The sequence below is a fragment of the Falco cherrug genome, chromosome 1, assembly GCF_023634085.1.
Source record: "Falco cherrug isolate bFalChe1 chromosome 1, bFalChe1.pri, whole genome shotgun sequence".
Lineage (NCBI taxonomy): Eukaryota > Metazoa > Chordata > Aves > Falconiformes > Falconidae > Falco > Falco cherrug.
Genome location: NC_073697.1, coordinates 26,946,463 through 26,972,509, shown reverse-complemented (window position 1 = coordinate 26,972,509; position 26,047 = coordinate 26,946,463). Strand labels below are relative to the sequence as shown.

The 26,047-nt window shown below is 45.6% G+C and overlaps 1 long non-coding RNA gene across 1 annotated transcript; it reads left to right on the top strand.

Moving 5' to 3' along the window:
• Positions 1-6,646: 6,646 nt before the first annotated feature.
• LOC114014835 (uncharacterized) lies at positions 6,647-22,735 on the top strand. Its single transcript, XR_003558505.2, has 3 exons — positions 6,647-7,347; positions 19,140-20,129; positions 21,263-22,735. It is a non-coding gene; the product is annotated as an uncharacterized LOC114014835 (long non-coding RNA).
• Positions 22,736-26,047: the final 3,312 nt, after the last annotated feature.

Below are 26,047 nucleotides of genomic sequence, written 5' to 3'. Positions count from 1 at the left end.
AGACTTGCGGCAGGCAGGGCAGGCTGTTCAGTTGAGGAAAGAGACTGCGCCCAAATGCTCCCTTTCTGTCTTCTCAAATTGCCCCTTCAGTTTGTTACTCTGCTGCTAATTTTACTTTTACTTGCTATTAAGATAGGCTAAAAGTTTTTTTTTTAAAAAAAGACAGAAAATACTTTGAAAAACTTAAATGAAAATGAAAAATTTAAAATGAGAACACTGATAGAGCTGTTATTTTTGTCAGTCTGACTTCTCATTTTGACAGAAAAAGTAATTTTGGGTCACTAATTCTTTTACTGACTTCTGGAAGTTGGATAAAAAGTTGACTAGATATGCAATTGTGATTAAATTTGGAAACTATTCTTTCAGCAGAAAAAAGGATTTTTTTCCTTCAGTAATTTGCAAAATGTGGTGAGCACATATTATATTAAGTACAGATTTCCCAGTGATCTGCAGCATACAACAGAAATATTTTCTAAGAATAAATAATAAAAATATGTTTCTGATCCTCCCCCCCTGCCCCTCAATTTTTTATACAGGATATTATTCAGACTTGTTAGATATAATTGATATTGGTTTGCCTGAAATTTGTAATTAACAGTCTGCAAATATTTGTGCAATTTTTGTGAGTACTCTGTGATTGCTAGTGTGTGTGAACACACACTAGCTGATGCTTGTGTCGATAAAGAAAATGTATTTACAGCAGTCTTTTCCTACACGGCATCACTATGAAATAAATCACCACAGGGATCGGCATGAAGAAAAAAGAAATGTCGGCACTCTGACATAGCAGGCTTTCCTGTACTGCTATTGCATTCAAGTGAATACAACCATTAAAATAATTTCGAATAAATGGGACAATTCATGTCTCTTAGCACTTTCTCCTAATGCCTCTGCTACACAGGGCTCAGGTTAATATACAAAGAATGAAAAGCTTTGTTTCAGAACATCAGAACGGCTTGTCTGCTCTCGCCTTCGTGAGCAAGTTGACTGCCTGTACTTAATTACCAGTTCAGCCTCTGAAAAAAGCCAGATATGAGCACGACTGGGTTAGCCAAATTCCCTTGCTCTGAAACAACAGTAATGAACTTTTGTCTCTGGATGTGAGGAAACATATTTTATGTCTCAGAGATTTCCTTCACGGCTGCTAGAGCAAAAAATCCTGACCTGATCCATGTGTACCTGTCCTAGCTGACCTGTGTGCCCTTTATGTTGTGCTCTGAGCTGCCAGCTATGGAAAACAAAATTCAGGGAGAAAACCATCTTTGTGCACATCTAGATGTTTATATTACTCTAATTGCTTAACCATAGCTATGGTGGCCTCTCCACCGCCCTGGACCTCTCTCTCCGTCAGGTGGTGCAGCCAAGCAGCTGCTGTGGGCCAGCACAGCCCGTGCTGCTCTGGAGGCAGAAGAAAAGCATCTCCACCAGGCAGCCCTGCCAACACAGCCTGAGGAAGACAGGTTTTAAGCAGGACAGAGGAGATGCTCCTCAGGGCTCTCCTTACCAGGCATCACAGGAATTGCCCTACTCTGCAAGTAGAGCTGGTCCTGCCTCAGTCAGACTTCTGTCATTTGCAGGTGCCCTTGCAGTAACATTTATTTTGTGTGCCATTTCTGAAATTAGTGTCTCCCTAAGTCGTTACCAAGCCCTGGTAACAAAATCGTTACCAGCAGGCACTGCCATGCTGGTATCATAGTCCGGAGGGCATGTCTTAGTTTTGCTGGGTTCCAGCTCCTGTGTTTTTTTGGGGGTGGGGAGTGGGGGTATCTCAAAGCACCGAGCCAAACCCTGTGGCACATCCCTTCCTTAGCATGGAGAGCTGGCCTTGCATGAGCTGTGAATGAGTTAGAGAAAACAAAGTAATAGCTATCGCTGCCTTTCTGGTTATGAAGAAGTGAATGAGTGATGTGCCTGTCTCAGGTCTTTCACAAGCACCTTACATAGGGCTGGCGGGGGGATTTCTGTCATTACTCCTCTCACCTTGGGCAGCCGTAGGTATGATTCATGCAGGGGCGGAGTAGAAGGTCACAGGCCTGTGTATGGCAGTAGTTGTTTCTGTATCTGGAAAAGAGGAAGGAAACGACGACCGATGGTGCCTCCGCACGGCGTGAGGTGCTCGCTTGCCCATGTCTGCAGCATTTCCAAGAAGCCTCCGGCGGGTGCCAGCTCCCACAAGCACCCCGGCAGCTCCTGGCTGTGCCCTGGGGGATGTGAGCCAGCCCAGGGCAGCTCTCGCGCCAAGACCTGGGCACCTCCCCAGTCCTGCTGGGCTGCCTTCCCAAAATGCTCCATGGCTGTTCAGGCATCGCAAAAGGGTGAGATTTTCCAAAGAGCAGGCTTTGCTTTGAAAATCAAGATCCCTTGCAAATGTCGACTGCCCCAGGTGTGGTTGAGTGTGTCCACTAGCCACAGGCAAGGCTGCGGTGGCCAAAGGCGCACAGCCAGCCCCAGGGTGCCAGGGGAGAGACCCAAGGCTGATACTATTCAACTTGGAAGATGAATTAGTTATGTAGAAGAAGCTGGAGGGAGAATTACATGTCCTTTATGCCAAACCTCTTGTAACACATAAGTAGCGGATGAATTTTCTCTTTCTCAGAAAACTCTGGTTTCTTGATATATAAAATACTAAGTGAGTTTCTGGCTATTATCTTGACTAAACACTTGCATTTATCTGCTGCTTAGAAGCCAGTGTCAGCGCCATCCTGCTGTGAACGATGCAGCGTTTGACATGGCACGCATCTGCATGAGGGTTAAAGCTCACAGGATTTCATAAGAGACTGGTTTAGGACTTCTAATAGATCTTGGGCATTAAAATTTACACATATGTATTTGAAAGTATTATGTAGCATGTGGAATTTGCACTGTATGGGATCTGTTATAGAATTATTGACAAACTAAACCAGAGCTGCAGCCTCGGCTCATGATGAGGACATTGGCTTAGACAACAAACTTTGCAGTTTAATCCCTCTACCATCACACAGAGCTTGGCCGAAGCCAGGTCGGGTCAATGGGGAGTTTTTAAATTTAACCAGGCTCTGCACCAGGCCTGTGTAAGCCTGCACAAGTGACTTTTAGATACACAACCCCAAACTGACTGCTGGTGTAACCAACCCATTCAGGATCAGCTTGACCCAAGTGGATTCACCTTGCCTGAGCCTGCTCTCCGTGGCTGGCTGGTGGCTGGCAGGAGGATGAATGGCAGATGTGAACTGCACAGACATCCTGGCTGTCCCCCGCCCCACCGCCACAGCTGGGTGACACAGGAGGAGCCATGGCTCCCCCCGCCTCCCCTGTGAAATGGGGAGATGGCGGTGACATTTTTGTAAGGTACTTTTGGATCAGTCATGAGGGATCTTGGTGCTGATGGGTACTTTTGAGTTTGTCCTAGCTCCCCTGCTGAGAAATGTTTCTGCTGATGGGTTTGACCTGCAGAATTTGCTCTGAAGGGTTTTGTAACACAGCTTTATAGGGTTGGGGCTTTCCAGCATTTCAGTTCCCTGAGGCGTAGGGAGTAGGTAAGCACAGGAGAAAGAAGGGAAAACGCATAATAATGCATTAAATACTTTATTATTTTAACAGATCGTAATCATGACTATCAACAGAATGCTTTTTTAAGGGTGTGGGCTGAGCTAACGTGTGATTCATCAGTGACAAGTTCAGAGATCAATTTGTCCCTGAGGGAGTGATGCTGAGTGGGAGGGTAAAGCAGAGGGAAGGTCCTCCACACTTACCCCTACCTCTCTTTCTGGAGCATGCTCTTGCATTCCCCAGAGTAAGTGGACTCTGGGCTGGACTGACCTCCATGTGTGCAATAGGGACATTCTTACAGTAAGGATTTAGTGCCCAATTAACAAGCCTCACTGAAATGTCATCACCTTCAAAATGTTCCCATGTCCTTTGCAGGTGAACAGAAGAGACTGAACACAACCTGAGCAAGAATTTGGGTTTAGCATGACCAAGGAGAATAGTCATGAGGTGAGCAGCTATGGTCTTTTCACCCTTAGAATTTCACTTTTCCATGATAAAATACTGGGGACAAATGACCAATGTTCCCAAAAGTGTTCCTTGGGGATGGGAAAGATATTTTTTTTCTACAGTGGGAACAGTCAGGGGTACCCATATGGAGTCTCAGGCTCCTAATGTAGAACAAGACATAACTTCAGGAAATTAATTCACGGAGAGGAGCTTCTGACTCTGCTCTACATCTTCCACAACCTTCTACCTGGCTCCCAAGAAAACTGATACACTTGCTTTGGGGCATCCTCAAATTTTTGGCTCTCAGAAGTGCAGGGCCATAGCTTTGCTATTTTCCCCAGCTGCCCAGAGGTATTAAGAAAATGAGGCATCTTTACTCAAGAAATTATCTTCCTGCTTTCATAGATGGCACACGCACTTGGCTCCCACTACAGGGATGTCACAATTGGACTTTTAATTTACAGACAAAAGAAATACTATGAGCCTTGCCTAGCAAAGAGAAGATTAGTTGGGAAGTTTCTTTCCCCCCCTGAGAATGTCTAGCTCTGGTGGACTTGTTTTTTGCAATAGGTGTCAGCCAACACTGGTGAAGTTAACTCTCTGAAACTCATAGCAGAGACTGGAGGGATATCACTGAATTGCATATTAAATACATGAGTGATATGGCTTTTAGCAGAGTGTACAAATAGCGTATGGAAATAGAGATGGGTTCTGGAAAAAACTGAGGCAGAAGGGGTTGGTTAACTGGGTTCCTGAATAAAGACTAAGTTCTGATTGGGACCTGGGGCAAATTGCTTGGGGATGTTATTGAACTGTCCAGAATTAACAGGGCATTTGCTGAGCAGAGGAGCTTAGATGTCTGCAGGGTGGTGCTCTGACATTGTGAATATGACAGAAGAACCAAAAGAGTGGGAAAACTGAAACCTGAGACACAGTGGCAGGAAAAATCCCTACCTTTGACTCCACAAAATCAGTCTGCTGAGCTGCATGTGCTGTGACAAACAAGGGAAGCTACGAGTGTACCAGGCATGGAGAGTGAGATGCAGAAGCAGCATTGGGCTGCATCATGTCACAGAAATCTGAAGCACTGGTAGAAGGCACGTGACGTTGGAAGACGAGAAGACAAAGTCCTGGGAGCTCAGAGGTGCTCTTCACAAGAGCAATGGACAAAGCTGCAGCAGGAGACGGGCAGAGTCAGCGTGACTGTGAATGGAAATTACATATTCATTTCTGCACAGGGCAGAGGTATGTGAGCAACTGAGTGCTAAAGATGATCATGTAACCTTTAAAAAGATCCCTGCGCTGTGGAAAAAAAGCTGTGCCAGGGCCTCTGAGGACTTGCAGGTCTATAAGAAGATAGGAAAATAAAAGCCTTTTACTGGACCTGGGCCTCCCAGAGCTGCTATTGCTTTGTGAAAGTGATGCTGTGCTTTTCTAGTGGGAAACATGGACAATGGAGACTCTGAAGCATAGCCGCGTGCTGGTGTTGCCCTGGCAGGTACATATTACAGAGAAATGAGCCACAATTTCTCTGAAGCCCAAAGAGAAGGAGGTGGTGAATCAGCTATTTTACTGAAAAAGTCTCCAAGAGGTAGCAGCCTGAGAAAGCTGAGCCACAATCAAAACAAAAGAGAGGAACTGTGTCGATATCTGGGGTGGCAGCAACAGGTCAGCAGCAATGGGTCCACAAGGCCATGTGGACATCCCAGAGGCTGTGGCAGGACCATGGCTGATAACAAGGCTATCTAAATCTTACCATTCCCTGACTTGGCTGGAGATGAGAGATGTAGAAGATGGGCCTCCAACGGACGTTCATAGCCCACGTGGGCAACAGCATGCAGAGGTGCCTGAACTAAAGTCACTAGTTCCCAAAGCAGGAAGCATGTGCCTGTGCTGATGTGGCACTTAAGAGATGGGTTCACCACAATGTCAGGTCCAACTTTGACCTGGGTTTAAAAAGGTGCAACAGACTTCAGGACTGGGCTGCAAGACACTGAGAGCAGTTGGAGCATCAGAATTTGCAAGAGAAGCTTGCCAGAATAATACTGCAAACAGCAAGAGGTGCAACCCCCCCCCCCCCAAAAAAAAACCCCACCCAAAACTGGAGCATAATAATGACAAGTTCATTGTGTGCCTCCAGTGTGTGCAGTTTTACATAACAGCATGCAGCTGTGAGGGACTTTGCATCGCTGTAAGCATCTCATGGTTTTGTGCTCCCAGTGGGATGTGAGTGCAGGAGCCGCAGCTGGGTCAGGCAGTGATCATGATGGACTGAGATCTGCTTGTCCTTGATCTCACAAATACTGTGCAGGAAACAGAGGGCAAACAGGAGTCAATCAAGGTCAGAATCAAGTCTGCAAAAATAGATTTTCTGTTGGTACTTCTTAGGGACATTCACTGGCCATATAAAAGTAATCAAAGGGATCTGGTAATGGCTTCAAAACGTCAGCTAGGTAGGTAGGACAGTCACTTATGAGGGTGGTGCAGGAGATCCATTTTCTCTGTGGATTGAGGACCAGGGGTTGGGGCTGGGGCTAGATCTATCTGAACTCAACAAAGAGGCAGGAGATGTGGAGAGTACAGTTGTCATGTGCCTCATCAGACCAACTGGAGGTATAAAGCATCCATAGTATGACAATGCAGTCATATTTTTGCTTCCCCATGAGGAACTGCGCTTGACCAAGGGAGCCAGCCTGTAGGAGCATGCTTCCATGCCAATTGACCATGCCAAATTCTTGGGGAGCAAAACTCCCCTGTGAATTCCTCTGCACCCATATTCTGAAAGTTGTTTGGGACAAGACCTTCAGGAATGGAAATGTCACCTCCTGATGTGGGGACCACATTCTCAGGCTTGAACCCACTGGCAACACAGTGAATTAGGGGCTTCCAGCTGCCAGCTGTCAAAACAGCAATATGTTTTTCTTGTTGCTCCCCATCTGGCCAGTTTAGCACAGCAGTTTCCCGTCTTTTTTTGGTCCAGAGGCATCCACTGTTGGTCTTCCCACATATACAGTACAACCCTTGCAAAACATTTTCCTTTCACAGGCTGAGTGCATACACGGAACAGGCCATTAAGAAGCACGTCTGCATCTTGTGCCTCTCTGCAGCATGGTCCCAGGTCAATGAGGAAGCTCCCTGTTGGTGTAGCAAACGTTGATCAAGCTGCAAAACCACTTGAACGTGACAGAGCTGCTGTTTGGACATAGCAAGGCAACTCCCCTAAGACAAATATAAAACCGAACATTTCTACAGTGCAAAGAGGGTTGGGGTCACAGTATGATAAATACTGGCAAGCTGAATGATGGAGAAGATGCAGTCTGCAAGAGCTGACACCAGCTGGACTTTGTGATCACTGTTCCTTGCTCTTTGCAGGTAAGTGTGAACGCTGCCAGCATTGCTAAGAAAATTTGCTCACATACTTGTGCTTCAGTTAGCTCAAGTCCAAGTCAATCACCGAATGATCCAACAATGCACAGATTTAGCATTAACAGCCACAAAATTCACCCCACAGTGAATGGCACAAACAGGAACCACCTTTTTTCTGTCTTTCTCTAAAGAGTCCAGCAGTTTGTTTAGCAAACTATTTTTACAGGACCACAAACCTGCGCTGAGTTTCAAATTCATGAAGAGCTTGCACTTACTGCAATAAATAATTTATGGTTTTGAGGTGTATATGGTGTAATTACGGGGAACTAAGTTCAAACATATGTAAATTCTAGCTTATTGGGATGGTCTGCACACCTGCAGATGGGAACATCTGAAGAGCGGTTTAGGTTCAGAGCTGCACTAGAGTACTTGATCAAAAAGTATTGAAGAGCCATAACAGCAGCAGTGGTGGAGGCCCTAACAATGAGAGGAATGTAAGGATGTGGTTTGCTCTCAAGGTCTTGAAAGAAGGTAGGAGGGGGAAGGAGGAGAGAGAGGTGGGCTGCTGTAAGCAGAATGGTAGGAGCTGAAGTGTAGTGAAAGGAAATAACTGTGGCTGTAAAAAGTGAAAAACGTTACTGAGAACTGAAGAAATCAGAAGAGAAAACGTGGCTGAAGGGAGCTTTTCCTCAGCGTTGAGCTCCAGTTTTCAGAAGGTGTTTACTTGGTGTGGCTTGTGGCTCAAGAGGGTATTTGGGCAATTTACTCCAATTTTCTGCTGGCAGAAGAGCAACAAAGGTGATGTCCCAAACTAGGAATTCATTGATCAAAGGGCAACATGAGGAATGACCTGCATTTGCTGGTCAAATTGAAGGGCTCTCCTACAAGGTCAGCATCTGTCACAAGAAAGCATGGGAGTGCAGCTAAGGCCACCCCCAACCCAGCACCCTCAGGCAGAATTAAAGGCAAACTCTTATACATTCCCTTAAAAAAAGCAGATTTGCTTTGTACCTGTGCTGCCGCAGGCTGTGACACCAGTACACGGCCCTACATTTGCCTCCCCAGCGCCTGCTCCCCTCTCAAACCTTGCCCCAGGGCTCAGGGGACATGTCCCCGGCTCAGGGGACTGTGGCACAGGGGATGGGACAGCTGCCCCTTGGTCAGTGCAGCTCTGCCCAGGGCCAGGACCTTGGTCCTGCACCCGTGGGAAGAAGTTTGAGCTCAGGAGCGAGTGGGGTGGCTGTTTTGGAAGTGCTGGGTCTGGAGGACTGTGGAGAGAGGACAGAGCATCTGTGAATGCCCCAGGATGTGGGGAGAGGTCAGGTTTGTGACACCCAGTGACAACAAGTGGCAGCAACCAGAGTGCAGTAGTGCTCATGGCAATGAGATTGCTGGTATTTTCCTTGGTGCTCTGGAGCCTGTGTACTTACTACAAACATTATGAAACTGGTAGGGAAACCCAAGGCCTGGTGACCTTGGGTTGCTAAAGAAAAGGTTTCCGAGATAGAGCCTCAACTTAAACAAGTTTTACCTCTGACTTCAGAGCTTTTCACCCTGCTGGGACTCAAGCTGTGGCACTGGGTTTGCTGCAGGCCGCTGGGAGCAGCCTGCCAAGCATGCAGCAGTTTGCACAGTCTCAGTGACTGGGGTAAAGATCACCTTGTGCCTAAGATGAAGTGACACAGAAAGCCTTCAAGAGCATATGCTGTGGGACTGGTGCTCTGCCATGAAGTCCTGCAGGTGCTACAGAGGCCGGGTGGCTTCTGGTGACATATGGTCCCCTTGGGATATGAGCTCTACATACCAGTGGGTTTGGGCAGGGTTTGCTTTTGGAACAGCGTAACTGAGCACAGCTTAGGGCAGAGCTGCTGGCCCAACAGCTGGTGTTTCAAAGTGTTTCAGATCCGTGTGCCCATCTGCATGGCACTGCAGAAGAATGGTCAGAAAAGAAGCATTTACAGAATTGAACAGAGGAGAAAGACTAGTAATCAGCAGCTGTAGGTTACACAGCTGTGGGCTGTATTCTCTCCTCACCTTGCGGGAGTCTGCACACAGGCTCCTTCATTGCCAGCCCTTTGCAGATGTGCGATGGTGTGGGCAGGGGTTTGATTCCACCTCCCACCCACTCTCCCAAAAAGCAAGACTAGAAACGTAACAGAGATAAATAGGTACTTCGGATACACAATTTCTTTGGCCTATTCCAAGCATTGGTAAGGTGACCTATGCCCCAGAAAAGCATGTTTCTCAGTCTCATTTGTAAAAAGAGTCTAGATAACTCACTCAGCCATGGATGCCCACATTATGACATTGGAAGATGCAGAGATTCATTTCACCCTTGTTGACAGACACTGTGCACAGATCACAGTTGACACAGCTTCTGGGACCCTCCTGCACCCCCTCTGATACTGGTCTGGTGAGTCCTGCCACAGCTATCGCCACTGTGGTGCCCGTATGTTGCTGCAGAACAAGTGAAGCTGTCCTTCACAGGGATCTGTGTCTCAAAGGTGGATTAGTTCAGCCCAGTTCACAGCATTTTTGCTTAAGTTGTTTGCGTATTCCCATGACATTTTAAAGAACTGAGTATCTCTGAGGTTTTTGCTCCTCCACTGAATTTGATTGAAATCTGCCAACGCATGAAGAAGTTGTTGCAGAGGAGAGGGACAAGCAGAGAGCAATCACCTAATCCTTGTTTTCTTAGGAATTCAGGCAACTAGAGTGATCACCTTATTTCTGTGGTTAGTCTGATCCCTAAGGAAAAGTCTTTCCCAAGAAACATCATATTCAGCTATATAATGCACGATTGAGACACTGCTGTTGAAACTGTGTGCAGAGATATAACGAAACAGATTTCTGCTTCCATTTTAACCTTATTTTATATTACAATGCCATTTGGAGGGATAGAGGCACTTGTCACATCTATTTTTTGTCTTTCTGAAGTTAATTGCATGTTAAAACTGGTTTCTTCCTCACCTGTCACACCAGAGGCAGAACTAGAATCTTCCAGGAATGACTTTGTGCAACAAAGTGGCATAAAGGTGTGATAGCCTATATTTGATGTAGAATCAAACAAAACTCGGAGGAATTAGAGACAAAGGCAAGCTTACGGGCCTAAATGTTTGAAGTTCAACTTCTGCACCAGGATCAAGACAGGCTTATTCTACCCTGTAGATTTGAGGCATTTAATCTCACAGCAGCCACTTTTGAGGCTTCCTGCTGGAGAGTCTATAAAGTCAGCTGTGATGAGCTGATGTCAGGTTTAGGATTTACTGAGACAGGGATGGCCACTGATAGGGTGTGAGGGATGTGCAGCGCGAATGCATGGCCTGATGCTAATGCAATAGGTAGAGCCCTCCCTCTTTAGTCATTCTCACTCATAAAACGGTCCCCAACAATTTTACAGCTGGAATTAAATCCGGAGGGGAATCCAGAGTTGATTTGGACACTGAATTAACAACAAAACCTGTTTGTTCTTGGATTTTTACCCATGAGGTTTTCAGCCAAAGCAGATTAGTCTTAAATCTAACAATTTAAATGAAGTATTGTTCATCAACTACACATTAAGGTTAAAAACTTAAAATCTTTCCCTACATGGTGCAGAGTCTTAGGGTGATCACTCCGTATGAACACGGCCCTCTCTTCTGAAAGGAATGGAAATTATTAAGCTCTGCGCAGGTTTAGTGAGCTGCAGCATGGAAAGAGAGAGGCTCTGACTCATCTACTCTGCAAACAACCGCATGAGACTGCAGTTTCACTTTTTGATGTGGTCTCATTACAGAAGTGTATGCCAGATGAAGATGAATTATTGCTATGAAAAGCTATTCCTTCCACCTGGTTAAGCGCTTGGTAATTTTACTTGAGGTTCTGGGGGAGGAGAGCTGGAGCTGCTTCAGTGGGTGTTTGCACCCACAGTTCAAGCAAACAATAATTCTGTCCTTAGTGCCTTCAGGGAGAAGATGAGCTCTCCCACTCACCCTCGTTGTCCCCTTCATGGAGGAGAAAAGGGAGGTACATGCAGAAAGACTAGGTCTTGTCCTCTGAGGTCCACACACATAAGAAACCATTCAAGGAGACTGCAGTGAAATAAGGAGGCCTCTGCTGTCTGTGTGCCAGACATTGTTTGTTACATAAAAAGTCTGGTGAGATTCAGGCACGCTCCTGTGTTTTATCAGGACGCAATGAGAGAAGAGGGAGCAGCTCACAGATGCATAGTCCTTCCTTCGGTATCAGCCAAACCTCCCTCTCCTTTACTGTGTGCTGCACCACCGCTGCTATGACTTGGGAATCCTTTTAATTATAAAGCATGTCCAGTATGCAGTTACAAATGATATGAATTTTAGCGTCTTTGTTAGCTACACCAAGAAGCAACTAATGACAGCCACTGGGCTCTGCCCCCTGAAAACCTCCTCGCAGGGGATGCAGCATATCCTCCTACAGCAAACAGTATTATCTCACTTTAACATTCACTAGTCCTTAAGTAAAATTTCTCCTGGACTATTCCTTGGAAGGTGATTTCAGGACAAAAAATATTTCACAGAAATGTTTGCCATCAGCATTCCCAGCATTTGTCACCCCCGCTTCACACATAAATGACATTGGGCTCAAGATGACCAAAAATTGGCTGTTTCACATAAATTAAAGTGACCAGGAAGTTTTCGACTCGCCTGATCAATTGCAAGTGTGCAACTCCAAGTCTGAAGATAAGACAGGCAGAGCTCTTGGCTGTGTAATCTCACTGCTGTTCTGAAATTTAAATGCTGGTTCCTATCTACAATGAGAAGAAACACCATCATGTAAATAAAATCACTAGATAACTCTGAAAATCTGAGTCCTGCATTAACAAGCATTTGGCTACTGGGTCCTTTTATCTCCCACTTAATGGCAGATAACAGGTCCTGTTCAGTGAGAGCCTGACCATGCTCCCGTTTAAGAAGAATTAACATCTTCCTTACCCTGTACTGCAGAACACAAATATGATACCCCAAAAAAGGGACAGGCCATTTGATTAAAGGCCACGTGAAAGCTTTATCTTTGCCAGGGAGCTAATCGCCTGAAAGAAAGAGACATTGGGACTGGATTAGGCCAGAAGTAAGGCAAAGCTTGCTGTGGAGTAGGCAAGCTGCTTGGTTAAAATACCTCTGGGCGAATGCTCTTGCTCTTTGATGAAAGGTGAAGTAATTTACACCTTTTTACCTTGTGTTTTGCTGAGTAGGAGCATCTATACATATGGGTAGTTACCATGGAACAAGTGACATGCTGCAAATTCACACCCTCAATTTCCTAATGTGCCCATGCTCTTAGCTGGAGGAACACCCTGTTTCTGGGTGGTGGGTGAGGAAAGGTGTGAGGAAGATACGCTGTCAAAACAAAGCTGCTTCTGTGCATATGTAGTAGGAAATCAAGTGGATGAGAAACCTTATGGCCACAAACTGTGTGCCTACAAGCTTCCCGGCGCGGTCTTGGTGGTCCCAGGCTGACTCAAAGGCAGCACATCAGCTCTGCCCTGGAGAAGCACAAAGGGAAGGGACCACTGGCAGAAATGGGAGCTGGAGTGCTCAAGGTGGCATCTTCAACTCAGGTGCCAACAACCAATTAAAACTGGTAGGTACCCAAACCTCTTCTTTGGGGTTCTGTAGCCATAAAAAGAAGAACAAGAAAAAAGATTATTGCTTGCTTCTTCAGCACAAGGTGGGAAAATCTTGTGGAAGAAGAAGAAAGCTGAACTTGCTTCAGTACTTATTGTATGGTTGGAGGTGTAGAGATAGGCATGCCCCCAAATCTTTAGCCCGGGAAGCCTTCTTTGCTTCCTGCACTCACGCTGGGATTGGCCGTACTCTGCCCATGGGAGTACTACCATCGTTGGATTTGTCAGCTTAATTTTGCCAATGAATTTTCCTTCAAGAGCCTTCATAGGTCTTCATTTTGCTCAGTCTCCCTGGTGGAAAGGGAGCCACACTCGCATTCGGGCTGGGATGAGCAAGTCCAGTGATAGGGATGTGTGCAAGGGGCCAGGGGAGGCTGGGAAGCTTCTGCTGGGATGGGAGCTGCTGGCAGCACCCACTGTACCTCTGCCCTAGCCCAGCTTCTGTAGCCACTGCCGCAGAAAATTAAGTATTTTTTTTTTCTCTTTTAAACTTGCCTTCTTTGGGTAATATTAAGTACTGAGGTTAGTTCTGGGTGTTAAAATACTCTCCAGGTTCTGGAGTTATTTTTGCAGGGGCTCAGATAAGGTGGGGGAGCCGCTTGTGCCTGGCGCTGGTTGGCAAAGCGAGCTGAAGTAAACTGCACGGCTTAACCACAGGGGCCTGTTTTCTTTCTGTGCCGGAAACACCTGCCAAAAAGGCTGTGTTCACTTGGGCTGTACAAACAAAACCCCAAATGAAACTTCCAGCCATATAGCAACAGGTCAGGAGGTGATATTCGGTACACCGGTTTAAATTCAAGGTAGTTCACTGTGTTGTTTCACCAGGTGCAGCAGGCTTCTGTGAAATGCATTTTTTGCAAGGGGCTGTGCACTGCCAGCTCACTGGGAAGTGCATTTTGCCTACTGGCTGAAAAGGATTTGGAAAAAATAAATTGCAACACAATGCCTGTGTGTGATTTGTACCCCTCATTGCAAGGCACTGGCCATGGAGCTGCTGACCCCCACGTGGAGGCACAGCCCCGTGGTCCAACCAGCCCATGACACAATGCAGAGAGCAGCTCTTCCCCAAGCACCACTGCCATGGAGGGGGTGGTATGTGCTGGGTCCGCACCCACCCCAGTCCTCCAGCAACGGAGGTGCTGCAGCCCTGCCCCGGGGTGCCCCAAAAAGGGGTACCATGTCCTCGGTCGAAACAGTGACCTTGCATTTCTTTGATCTGAAGGGATAGCTTGGTGCTGCTTCACCAGGAGGAGCAGTTGGCTGCTTTTGTACCCTCTGAACTCTTTGACATATGGTTTGCATGACAAAGGCCCAGGGCAGGTGACAGCCCTGACTGAGTACTGGAACATGCAAACCCTACACCCGTGCCCAGCAAAGTGTAGCCCACAGAGGGGCAGCCTGTAATGCCTGATCAGACAAGCAGTTAAACGTTTTTGCCTCCTCCTCCATTAGGCAGCTAGCTAACCACTGCGCACTATTCGCTACTTGTACCCCACTTGTCAACACTTCTCCTCCAACAAAATGGAGGCTCGCTAAGCTGGGACACATTTAAATGTCAAGATCTGGGAAAAAGTCATCCTGCCTCTTTTAAACTTTGCCAAAATGGGCCCAGTAAAAATACAGGCAGCTTTTGGCAAGCTGCCTAGATATGGTACATTTTCCATGCATACTGTTTGCCCAATAAGTAGGTCTAAGTTCTAGCACCTGGGACCCTGGTAGGGACAATACCCATGGCCCATGAAAGCCATCGCTTCAGTCTTGCAAGCCCAGCTGTGCCTGAACAGCTCTTAACCCTGCAAGTGTCATCTCCTACTCGTACCTCTGGGTTGATGCATGGGTGAACGAATAAATGGGTGAACACATGACGTACAGATGCAGAGAGATATTGGCCTGCAGTGCACTGAACCCACCGGTTCCACCCTGACCATGAAAGCGGTAGGTGATCTGTGTGGCTGCAGCAGGGTCCAGAGTGCTATGCACTATCTCTTGGTCACACCTCTAGTTCCCTTCAGGTGTCTGTACGGGTGACTGCTGTTAGTAAGCCTTGCAGAAAGTGACGGCTCTGAGGGCTGAACATGCTTGAGGCAGGAGGATGGCATCAATTTGCTAGCTACCATATCCTGAACAGCTCACACTGCTGCTTGCAAGCACCACCCAGTGCAAAGCAGCTCTCAGGCCACAGTGGATGTGTCTCCCTAACACCTTTTAACATTTTGGTTTGTAGTAGGTGGGTGGGCTTCTGTGAAGGTGCCAAAGTATGCCAAAAGGGTGCAGTGTGGGGACTTGCAGAACCCACTTCATGAACTATATGGTGAGGGCCAGAAACACTTGTTGAAGAACTAGCTTTTGGCAGTCATCTCATGGCCAGGAATGAAAAGACCAGGGACAAGCTGAGGGTTAAAACTTAAATATCCATTGAATAAAGAGTATCTTTATTTAAACAAACAAACAAACAAACAAAAAACAAAAAAAAAAACCCAAACAAAAAACCCCCACCAACAGAAAATGACCTGACAGTGATATGACCTCAGTGGCAGAAAGATAGCTACATCCATATATTCAGACTTGGAGGAGATACTGTAACAGGAACAAGATTCTTGAGTGGGTTGCTGGAGCTACACAGACAACATGCCATGCATTGCCCCTGTCCTTCCCATGTTTGTGGAAGTTCACCTTACTGTTAAATTTCCCTCAGGCATTGCACACAGGGTATATCGGTCACTAGTATTATATGTGCTGGTTTATTCTATTGCATGACCAGCAACCGTGCATTTTCAGTAAAATCTTCTATGATTTTTGCTGTTTAACCCCCTAAAGGCTTTAATTCCAAAGGTTAGTAACAAACTGTAACAACATGCCTGTGGCATGGAGACATGGTGTGTAGCATGAAGTAACTGGGGGTGAGAGGAGGGGGTGTGCCATGAAGTGACCAGGCAGCTAATGCTACAGATGCTGTCATGAAAGCCAAGCTGAGGTGCAAGACTTGGTTCCAAATTGACCTAATCTTAAAGTAATTCTGAGTTTCTGAAGGAATGAGGGCAACAAGCCAGGAAATAAAGAGCTTGGTAATTCTAAACAAGTGGCTTGTACTGGATATTGGGGTCCAGCCTACATACACTGTTGGAATTTTTACTGATAAGTATTAGATATCTTTATAAATACTTAATGCAGAATGAACATGCGAAATAACACAAAAGGCTTTAATAATTTTAAGGTCTGGGCTCTCAGAGTCCAAAGTTGTAGGATATGGTGTCTCAGGCTTGATTTTCATAAGGAGTTTCTGTGCTACCTTTAGTCTTTGCATTGGTTTACCTTGACTTTTTGAGGATCATGCTTAAATCGGTAAAGTATCTATCTGCATCTATCTTGTCACATTGCTAGGGTAAAACAAGGTTAAATTTGTATGTTTAAGTTCCCAGTTGATTCCCCTTCATTGGGAAGTGGCTACATTTTAGTGCTGTTGTGCCCAATGGATTACAGAATTTTTTACACTGTAATGCAAAGCTTCACCCCTGTGATGTGCACAATGCTTAGCAACCCAGCAGGGAAAGCTCCTTGGAAGTTTTAACACTGCATCAGTTAAGTTAATGTAATTTCCTTTCCCTTGCCTGGCTTTGTTATCCAGGAGTTGTTGCTGCGGTGACTTAGCCACAGAATACACAGCAATTAAATCTATGGGTGGTTGCACTGCAGGAAGATAACCCCAGGAATACTACTTCACAGGGGTGTTTTTAGGACCCAATTTGATGAAAGCTTCCTGGCAGCAGAACCAACATATGCCATTTTCTTACTTGGCCTCAGATGAGTCAGTACAGCTTTTTGTAGACCTACAAGATAAAGTTAATTTTATTATTTTTAATCTACGTTTGTTTCTATATTTGCTTCAGGTTTAACCAAGCAAAATGTGCTAGCTGAGGGAGACAGCACAGAGAGGGAAGGTATTCGTTCCATGTATTTGTTCATCCAGCTGAGAAAACGCTTGTGAACATGTAGGTACAGCACAGCCTTAAGCATTTGTTCAGGAGCTGTTTTCCCTGTTGGAAGAAAATAACCATTGACATTTGGAACTCTTACAGAGCTGATGAGGAACCATTGTGGGACAGCTACTCTGCACAGTAGCATTCAGCTGATTTTTGTGAGTTCTTCCCCCACACCATTCTTCCCTGCTTGCTTGGCATCAATGGACATCATCACTGGGAACACCTAGCGAGGCTTTCCTGACTTTGAGTTGACTATAATGTGCTCTACATCCTTTCTCACCCCATCTCTTAGGTGAGCTGTAATTGCATCAATATGGAGAAACAGCACATTTCTAGCTTGTGAGATTCTTAGCGTGAAGCCATGACTGTTACTACCATGAATACCCTGGTTTCTATCTAAGACAGGCCAGCATCCCCTTCCACCTCAGAAAATTAAGGGGCAGTAAAATGAGAGCATTTACCATCATGGTAGCTAAAAGCACTCTTCTCACAGCCTTGAAAAGATTGTCAATTCACACGTGGATTTTAACAGAGACCTGGTAGGTAGGAATGTAAAGAACCCAAGGACAGTCTCAAGGTTGCTGTTCCCTGTGCTATCTTGGTTAATGCAGCCTGCTATGCTTCTGTGATGTACATCAGTACTTTTCTGGTAGCACAAAGGACAGTCAAACAGGTCCTCCAACCTGTCATTGCCGCATGCCAGCCCTGAGTTTCAGGATGAAAGTGCAGTCCGGGACTCCATGTGTGATTACACAGCATGAGGCTGAGCAGTCATGCCTGCAAACACTTGGGCCTGTGCAGTCAGTTCCATCCCTACCATCATGCACAAAGCAGAATCCTGCTTCTCCTTCCCTAACAAATCTGTTTTCCCTCTTGACTAAAACATTTGCGACCCAGAGAACGCCCCTTGCACTCTCACAACAAACCAGTCTTCCCCCTCACTCCTGAAGCATGTCCTCTCCCTGGCTCTCCTCAATAACCAAAGCTGGTGAGTCAAACTCTTCCTTCTGTCTCTCATCACTCAGCCTAAGACCTCTGCTTCCTCTGGCACACTCTTCATGTGGATATTTTAATTAAACCAATTACCCTGCAGTCACAGAGAGTTCTAGCCACTCTGACATACCACTTCACATTCATCAATACGCGCAAGATGACTGGGACTCAGTGTCAGCATCACAGTGTGCTAATTCTGCAACAGCTTGTAGTAAAGCTGTAGAAGGGGAGCTACCAAATGTATGCCAGGGAATTAACAGATTGTTGTTGACTATCATAGCTCTGTCTTTGCAGTGTGCTCGGCACAGAAAGCAGAGCAAGAACTTTCTGTAACTAAAGATCCTCTTGGAAACTAGACTGGGTACTGAAAAGTGTAGTATGGTGCTGCTTGTTTTCTGTATACCTAGTTGTCACCTAGGTAGCTCCTGAGCATGCTGATGTGATGCACTACAGGGGATGCTATTACTGTAAAGGTGACACTCAACCTTCTTATGATCCTGCTTCTCAGATACTAGTTATTTAATCTGTATTAAGAGTCTTTCTTTAACAAGTGCTCCAATTACAGAATGAGGGTTATTTGTGTTAGTGAACTTCTGTTCTCTGCTTCAAAGGATCTTTTGAACTGAGCAGTGTCATCTTTGAAGTGTTAGCCACATTTCAGTCAAAGGCTACTTTTGGTCAGTATCTGGGTTGAATACATCCTTTCAAGAGGGATTAGCAAAGGATCCTAAGAATTGTTAAGGGGAAGGTTCTTACAGGTAAGGAGATAGACTGCATCAACAGCTGCTACGGAACTGCAACTTGGAGAACAGGGTCGACTTCCTTGCTGGTGTCATATTCAGTTAGCAGCTACACTCCCTCCAACCTCACAGCTTCCAGTCACTGAGTAGCAGCTAGCTTTACTTCTCATTACACCAGACAGTAGAAAGGATATGTGCTTTATCATCTTGTCACCACTGATGAATAGCCTTTGACCGAGGTGTTAGAAGGACTACAGAAAGAAAATGCAGTCTAATGTAAGACTATACAAGGTCAAAACACAATTAGAACAAACGTGCTGAATAACATGCACACTGACCCGCAAGTCACAGCAGTTTTAAAAACATGACACTCCATTCTCAAAACCATCCCTGATAACAAAAGTCACTTTGTACTAGTTACTCCCCTTCTTTGTTACTTTACAGAGCACTGAAAATTTAGTCCGTATAAAATGTAAGACTTCTGCATTGTAGAAGATACCCCTTACTGTGGAAGCCCAACAGATAGATGGATCTTCAGGATCTTCACCACCACCTTGCTGTTCTGTTAACAGCTTCATCAGAACACCCGTGAGATACTGCTGTTACAGCTCCCCAGCCAGAATGAACACTGTACTGGTTTGGAGGAAGTCCAGCAAGGCCAAGAGCACAGTGGAAGGCAGTTTGGAACTCCCTCTTCATCATGGCCATGCCATCTGAGCACACAGAGGGCCCTCTCCTTGCGGCCACACTGCCACATAGAGACGGAGAGCTTCAGCAGGACATACCCACATCTCTCCAGATAACCTCGGCTGGATCAAATACCTCTCTTGGCTTATATGAGATAGATACAAAGGTTTGTGCTCCCTTCAGTCAGCTGGAGGTCACTTGAGCACAGGAGCTCTGGCTGTGCTGTGCTTTGGTGATCTGCCACCAACTCTTCTCTATGAGAGCACCAGAACAGGCTGCGGTAAACATGACACGGCGCTGTACACACCCTGAGGAGAGCGACATGAGACTCCAAGTCCCAAGGAGACATCTTAGCATTTCAATAGTTACAGGAGAGTAGTTACCATTTGAAGGGCCAGCCCTAAGTTTCAGCCTGGATATCATGGGACAAGTAACAGGATCTTGAAGAGGATCAGGCTGATCTGCCATGCTGGAGATGATGGCACCCCAAAGGAGGTGAGGACGTGCAGGAAAACAGCAAGCCAAAGCTCAGGCTGCTGGCTGTGGAGCCTGCTAGCTTTATTTTGCCTTGGGATTCAGCAGGGGTAGCTGCAGTGGAAGGGGTGGCCATCTCATTAAACTGCGCGCAAATCATCTGCGTGGGCCAGCTGTAATTAACAGTGAAGGATGGCTGAGGAGTAATTCAGAGCTGTCAGCGGCAGCCAGCTGTTCTCTGTAGGAGGCCTTCCGGAGCCCCCAGGAGCACAGGTAGGTAACCTCAGAAACCTTTTAACCTTATCAGTCCGCCCATTGTTTCAGGCTCCGGCTGGCGGCGGGGAGCGGCGCACCGACACGTACCGCCCGGCAGCCGGGGCCGCTTCACACCCACCGCCACTCCCGCCGCCCGCCGCACTGGGCGGGGCCAGGGCGAGCGCGGGAACTCCGCGTCGGGCGGACAGCCAATGGCAGCGCTCCAAGTCTGCTCCGAGTACCCAATCGGAGGGGGGAGCTGTGAGAGGCTCCGCGGCTATAAAAGGGCCCGTGGTGGGGCGGCTGTTAGTCCTCACGTTGTGAGGGATGTGTTGGCTCTGTGTTTGGCTCTTGTTATGTCCTGCGGCTGCACCCTTCTGGGAGACGCTGCTGCTGGCCCAGGAACTGGGTATGGAGTGGCTGGAGCTGGGCATTGGTGGGTGAGCGGCCACCTGCCTGCATCGCGGCTGAGGAGCAGTGTGGGGGATCGAGGCGGTGGCGCAGCCAGGCAGCTCCTGGGAGGATGGCGTGGTGGTGGCTGGTAAGTGTGGGATGTGCTCTGTGGAGAGGTTCCCAGAACACCCGGTGGTGGTGGCTCAGCACCTGCCCTGCTGTGGCTGGGGGCTGGCCTCTGGTTCTGGGTGGGGGGTGAGTGGATTGCTGGTGGCGGTGGCTCCCGCCAGGCAGCCTTTCCCTGGTTTTGTCTGAGCTCTTGTGCAGGGCCAGAGCTTTTGGAGGGAGGCCTCAAAAGTTTCCCTTCCTAGGCTTGGAAATACAGTGCCTTCTGGCTGGAGTGTGCTGTGTGCCCTTTGCAGTTGCAATTTTTGCAAGCCATACCAGGAAGGCTTGGTTTTAAAACTGCTTCTTGCTTCTCTTGTCCATTACGACTCCATAAACCTGTACGTTCCTAGAGTGTTGCCAGATCTAGTGCCCAAAATGGTCCTGGTATGTTGCTTGTAGTTTCCCATTTGAAAAATGTCTTTGCTCTTAACAGCTCTGTGTGTAGCTGTGTGTGAATTGTCTTTAATCAGATAAACTAGCAGAGCATTGTCTAGGGGTCTGTTGCACTGAGGAATGCTATTTTTATTGCTGCTTAAGTGACATGCTTGTGTCCCTTGTCAGCATGTGCTAACATGGGTCCTCTCTTGTAGGAAGGGAGTTTAGTTGCCCTCGGAAACATTCCTTGGGACCTTGGGCTCTGAAGACTTTGTCGTTATTGGAGGGCTCGGGAGATAGTAGGCTTTGGCAAGCTTACCTCGAAGGACTGAAGAAATTCCTTGTCTTAAGGAAAAGCATGAGAATGCCTTCAGCCTGGCCAATTCCAAAGGAGTAAGTTGGAGGCTTTTTGGCTGTAGAATCTCTTCGTTCATCCTCAAAGACACTGATGTATGTGGCAGCACTGTCTTACTTGTCAAAATTGACCGGTAACCCTGATCCTCTGGAAGACCCTGTAACCCATTGTATGGTGGTAGGGCTGAAATTTCAAGTGGGCATCCTAAGGGATAAATACTTGCCTGCAACAATTGAGATGTTGTGATCTCTCTTAGGAGCTCTGGGATCTGTATGCATAACTCCTTATGAATGGTTACTGTTTCGTGCGTTATTTACTGTAGCTTTTTTGGGGGCACTTTGAATAGGTGAGATGGTGGCAAAGCACCATAATGTGTTGCAGCCTGAGCTGCTGTACCTCAGTGATCTCCAGCTGATGGAGAGGAGAGTGGTGTTCTGCCTGTGTAACTCTCCTGTGGGTCAGGAGAGACAACTCATCAGCCTTGGGCTGTCTGGAGAGCCGTGAGTGTGCCGTGTTCTGGCCCTCCATCACTATATGACGGTTCATTCACAGCGGGAAGGGCCACTCCTTATGCACTCTGATAACACAACTGTCAGGAAGAGGGAGTTCCTGACCATTCTCTGATGTGTCCTGCGGCTGCTGGGGTTGTGCCCAGAGCAATATGGTGTGCATTCCTTCTGGCTGGGACTGCTGTCACTGCTGCACACTGTGGGTATTCCAGGGAAGATGTCGCTCGCCTGGCAAGATGGGCCTGTGTGATGCCAGAGAGATCATAGCCGTGGAGACCAATGGGAAAATAGAAGCTAATGGATTACCTTCTTTCTGTAGAGCTGGCTTTTAATTGTGTAGTTTCTAGTCTTTGACAGTAATTTAGTATTAACACCTGTAATGAATTTCTACCTCAAAGTGGGGTGGTCTGTCAAGTTCACTCGCAGTAGCTGCTTGTGCTGTTTGTAGTGTTGGTGGGGGAGGGTCAAACTTGCTGTGCATGGACCTTGTTTGTCTTGTCCTGACAGAGCAAGTCTGCAGACAGTTTTATCTTGTATAGTGTGAGTTAATAAATGTTTCCTTTTTAAAAAGTCTCTGCCTACTAGTAATATTGTTGCTCTTTACCAAGAAGAAATGGTAGAGTCTTGGCTTTGACAGCAATGAATGACAAGTAGACTCTGAAGTTTTGAAGGAAGACTCTTGAGAATTTAAGGTGGTAATCATTGTAAAACAGGAGGGTAGTTGAATTGCATAGGTGTACGCTTTTAACACTGACATGTCACTAAGGTGAAAAGGGAAATATAAGCTACATTATTAGCCCAATAACAGACACCAAAGGATGAGCTTTCTATAACCTTGATAATTATAAGATGTTCAAAGTAATATCCTTGTACTGTTTAAATAGGGGACAGCAGCTTTTCTGCTCAGCAAACTCTGCCTCTGAAAATGCTTTGCTTAATCCTCTAGACCCAATTCCCTCTGAGCATAATTAACCTAATCAGTATTTTAAGTAACAGAAATAGCACATGGTTCACTTAACAGTTAATGATTTCCTTAGGATGTGATACTTGCTGTCCTTAATTCAACCTGCCTGAATTTTAAGTTATTTTTTAAAAAATTGAGGAGTTTTCAACCACAACTGTGAATACAATGGCTTGAGTACTTCTAATTTTGTAATTATAGCATTTATAGTATTTGGATAGCATGTGGTGGAATGTTTTTCACCATATGGCTGGACTGGGGAGGGAGTTGGTGTGTCAGATGGTCCCCTGGCCAGGAACTGCGCTGAGCTACTATCACTGCTCCAGACCTGGACCATGATGATTGCTGAACAGGCTAGCCTTGTATCTTACTCTGCCCTATGCTCATCTCTAACAAAATTATGGGTTATAGAAGCGTAACCTGAAATTTAATGCTCACTTGATCTCCATGTGGATAGTTAGCCATGATTCCTGAGACTTCTGATTAGTAGAATTTAGTACTTCTGTGTAAGGCAGCACCAATCTGCTACTCTTTACTATGAGTGATGTTGTGTTCACTGTGGGAATTAACTACAGTGCAGCAAGACTTCTGTGGTTTTGACCGTATCTGAGATCTTTGTAACTGTAGTTCAGCTAAAAGCTTTTTGTCTGGCTTTGTTTGCTAGAAATGCTTGTATAGTAATTTCTGTTTCCTTGCATGGAATCAAGTTTAAATAGAGCTAAGGGGATGCAAATGCAGCATCTGCCCAGGAGCTTATCCTGAGGTGCCCACAAGCTGCTGCTGCTGTTTGGGCTGAACAGACACTTGGAACATACCTGCATAAGGAGCTGCTCTGTGAAAGCTTTTAGGCAATTTTTGCTGCCCCCTGTGCATGTGATGTTTCTGCTTGCTGGCTTATGTTGTACCCAGGCATGCCAGCTTCTAGTGCTGTCTGTTGCCTTGCTGAGGAACGTGTTTGTTTTGGGTATATGTAGCATGGTTTGGGGGGGGCTCTCTGTAGGAAGAGGTTAAGGGACTGCCCAGTTCATATTTTTGTTTCACAGTACCCGAATATTTTATTTGGCAATAAATTAATTTTTCCCAAGTTGAGTCTGTTTTACCTGTGACAAGTGATCTGCCCATCTTCAGCCCTCTATACAAGTAGATCAAAGTAGCTGCACCAGTGTTACAGTCCTGGGAGTTCACGAAATGAATGTGGTACAAAACTGACTTGGTGGATGTGCCTGACCATTTTAACTCTCTGCTAGGACTCTCCCATTTAATTTCGGCACTAAATTGTGCTTCCCAAATGGGGAAACAGGAAAGTCTTGGAAATATTTTTAGAGTGTAAATGGGATGTTCTAGTAAGACAGGAAGGGCTGCATTAATGTATGTGCTGTTTTAAAAGCTTAGAGGTAAGTCTGTCTTCTGGGGAACCATGAAGATTGCTCTGCAATACTGGGAATATGGATATCTGTCTTATCTGTAATTTCTATGTCTGTGATACATGAAGCAGAAGAATTAACTTTGCTCTTATTTCTACCTATGTTCTGTAGGTGTAGCCAGAGATTTTGGGCTTGTACCCCAAATTGGAAGTTAAAGCTGGGAAGTAGCTGGAGAGATGATGAAGAATTAAGTAGTTGTCAACTTCACTGAGTTACTATCCCAGCATTAAGAAGATAAATTTGTTTTTAAGGTACAGCCATCACAGAGGTAATTACCTCTTTAAAAAGCCTTGTTTAGATAGACTGTTATATTTTCATATAACAGTTATAAATGCAGGGTTTGATCTATAATTACTTGTTAGAGCTATAGGTTTCCTCTTAAGTGACAAAACTGAGACAGCTGGGAATTAAATGAGACCTGTTTTTTCCTGAATGTTAGGAGTTCCATATTTCATCAGTTCAGTATCTGAAAAAGGTGATCTCTAACAAATTAATATTTGCAAGGTTTTTCTATTTAACTGTTTTTAAAGATCATGAAGAGAAGCAGAAGAGGATATGAGGAATATTTAAGAAATAAAATGGGAAATTATTTCAACTTGCAGTTTGTTCTTATGTTAATTAATGCTTTCACACATTTTTATCATATTAAGGGTGAAAGGCTAAGCATACGGACGCCAGAAAGAGCTGAGTTACTCTTGTACTACTGATCGCTGCTGTGGGAATTCACTGTGTTATGTGGAGATATTGGTGAATCATTATCCACATGGAATCTTGAACTCTTTACAACTTCTGCAATTTATAATTGTTGAATTTAAGTAATTAGACTGTTTACATGAGTAAAGGGGAAGTGACTAGTTGTATTTTTTATTAATAACCTCCAAAACTTTCTTTGTACACCTGGTTGGTATGCATTCAATTCTAATCTGATTGTGATGCTTATATCAAATACACATTCCTTAGAATGACAGAAATAGTTACCCATTAATTACTACAGTACTGGTTAATGAAGTATAAAGCCTATATCCTTACACAGCTAAAATTTTCATTGTGGAAATTGTACTTCAGAGTTCATGTTCCTGAAATGGATGAAATCTGCAAGAAATCGCTTCTTTTCATATCTACTAGAAGTGAAGCAGGTAACTACATCGAATGTTTGTCAGGTTTTGCACCAGGATCCATGAGTATTTCTTGCTTGTAGAATGAAAGCATCCCCTGCTAGCCTGATGAAGCAGCATTCAGTGTCCTTTGACAGCAAAGACCCAAGTCCAGAAAGTAAGGATAAATGCACAAATGCCTTTAAATGCCTTAGGGTTTTCTTTTCAGTGGTTATATAGAGAATTAATTGTGCCACAAAAAGTGCTGAGGATACTTTTTGACATGATCTGGAAGCACAAGCAATTGCATCTCCCAAACTTTTTGCTTGTTTGCAACCAGCACCTGGATGGGAACTAGCTAGCAAAAGAAGACCTTAAGGATTGAGGGGTTCAATTGATTTGTGACTTGAAATGTAAGCTCCTTTTGGGTACCTAGAAGTCTAGCAGTCACCTTGACTGCTTCCTTCTACTTAGATGCGTATATCCATCAATTGTGATGTTTACTTGTACGTTGAAGAAACTTGATCATTCTACTCCATAGCAAGGAGGACACTGATATCCTGCAGCAGCTGTAATAGCAGCACACTGGGCACAACATGCCAGCACTGTGTTACCCTGCTCTGGCAGGGGAAACATCGGTTGGAGAGGTTTCATTTC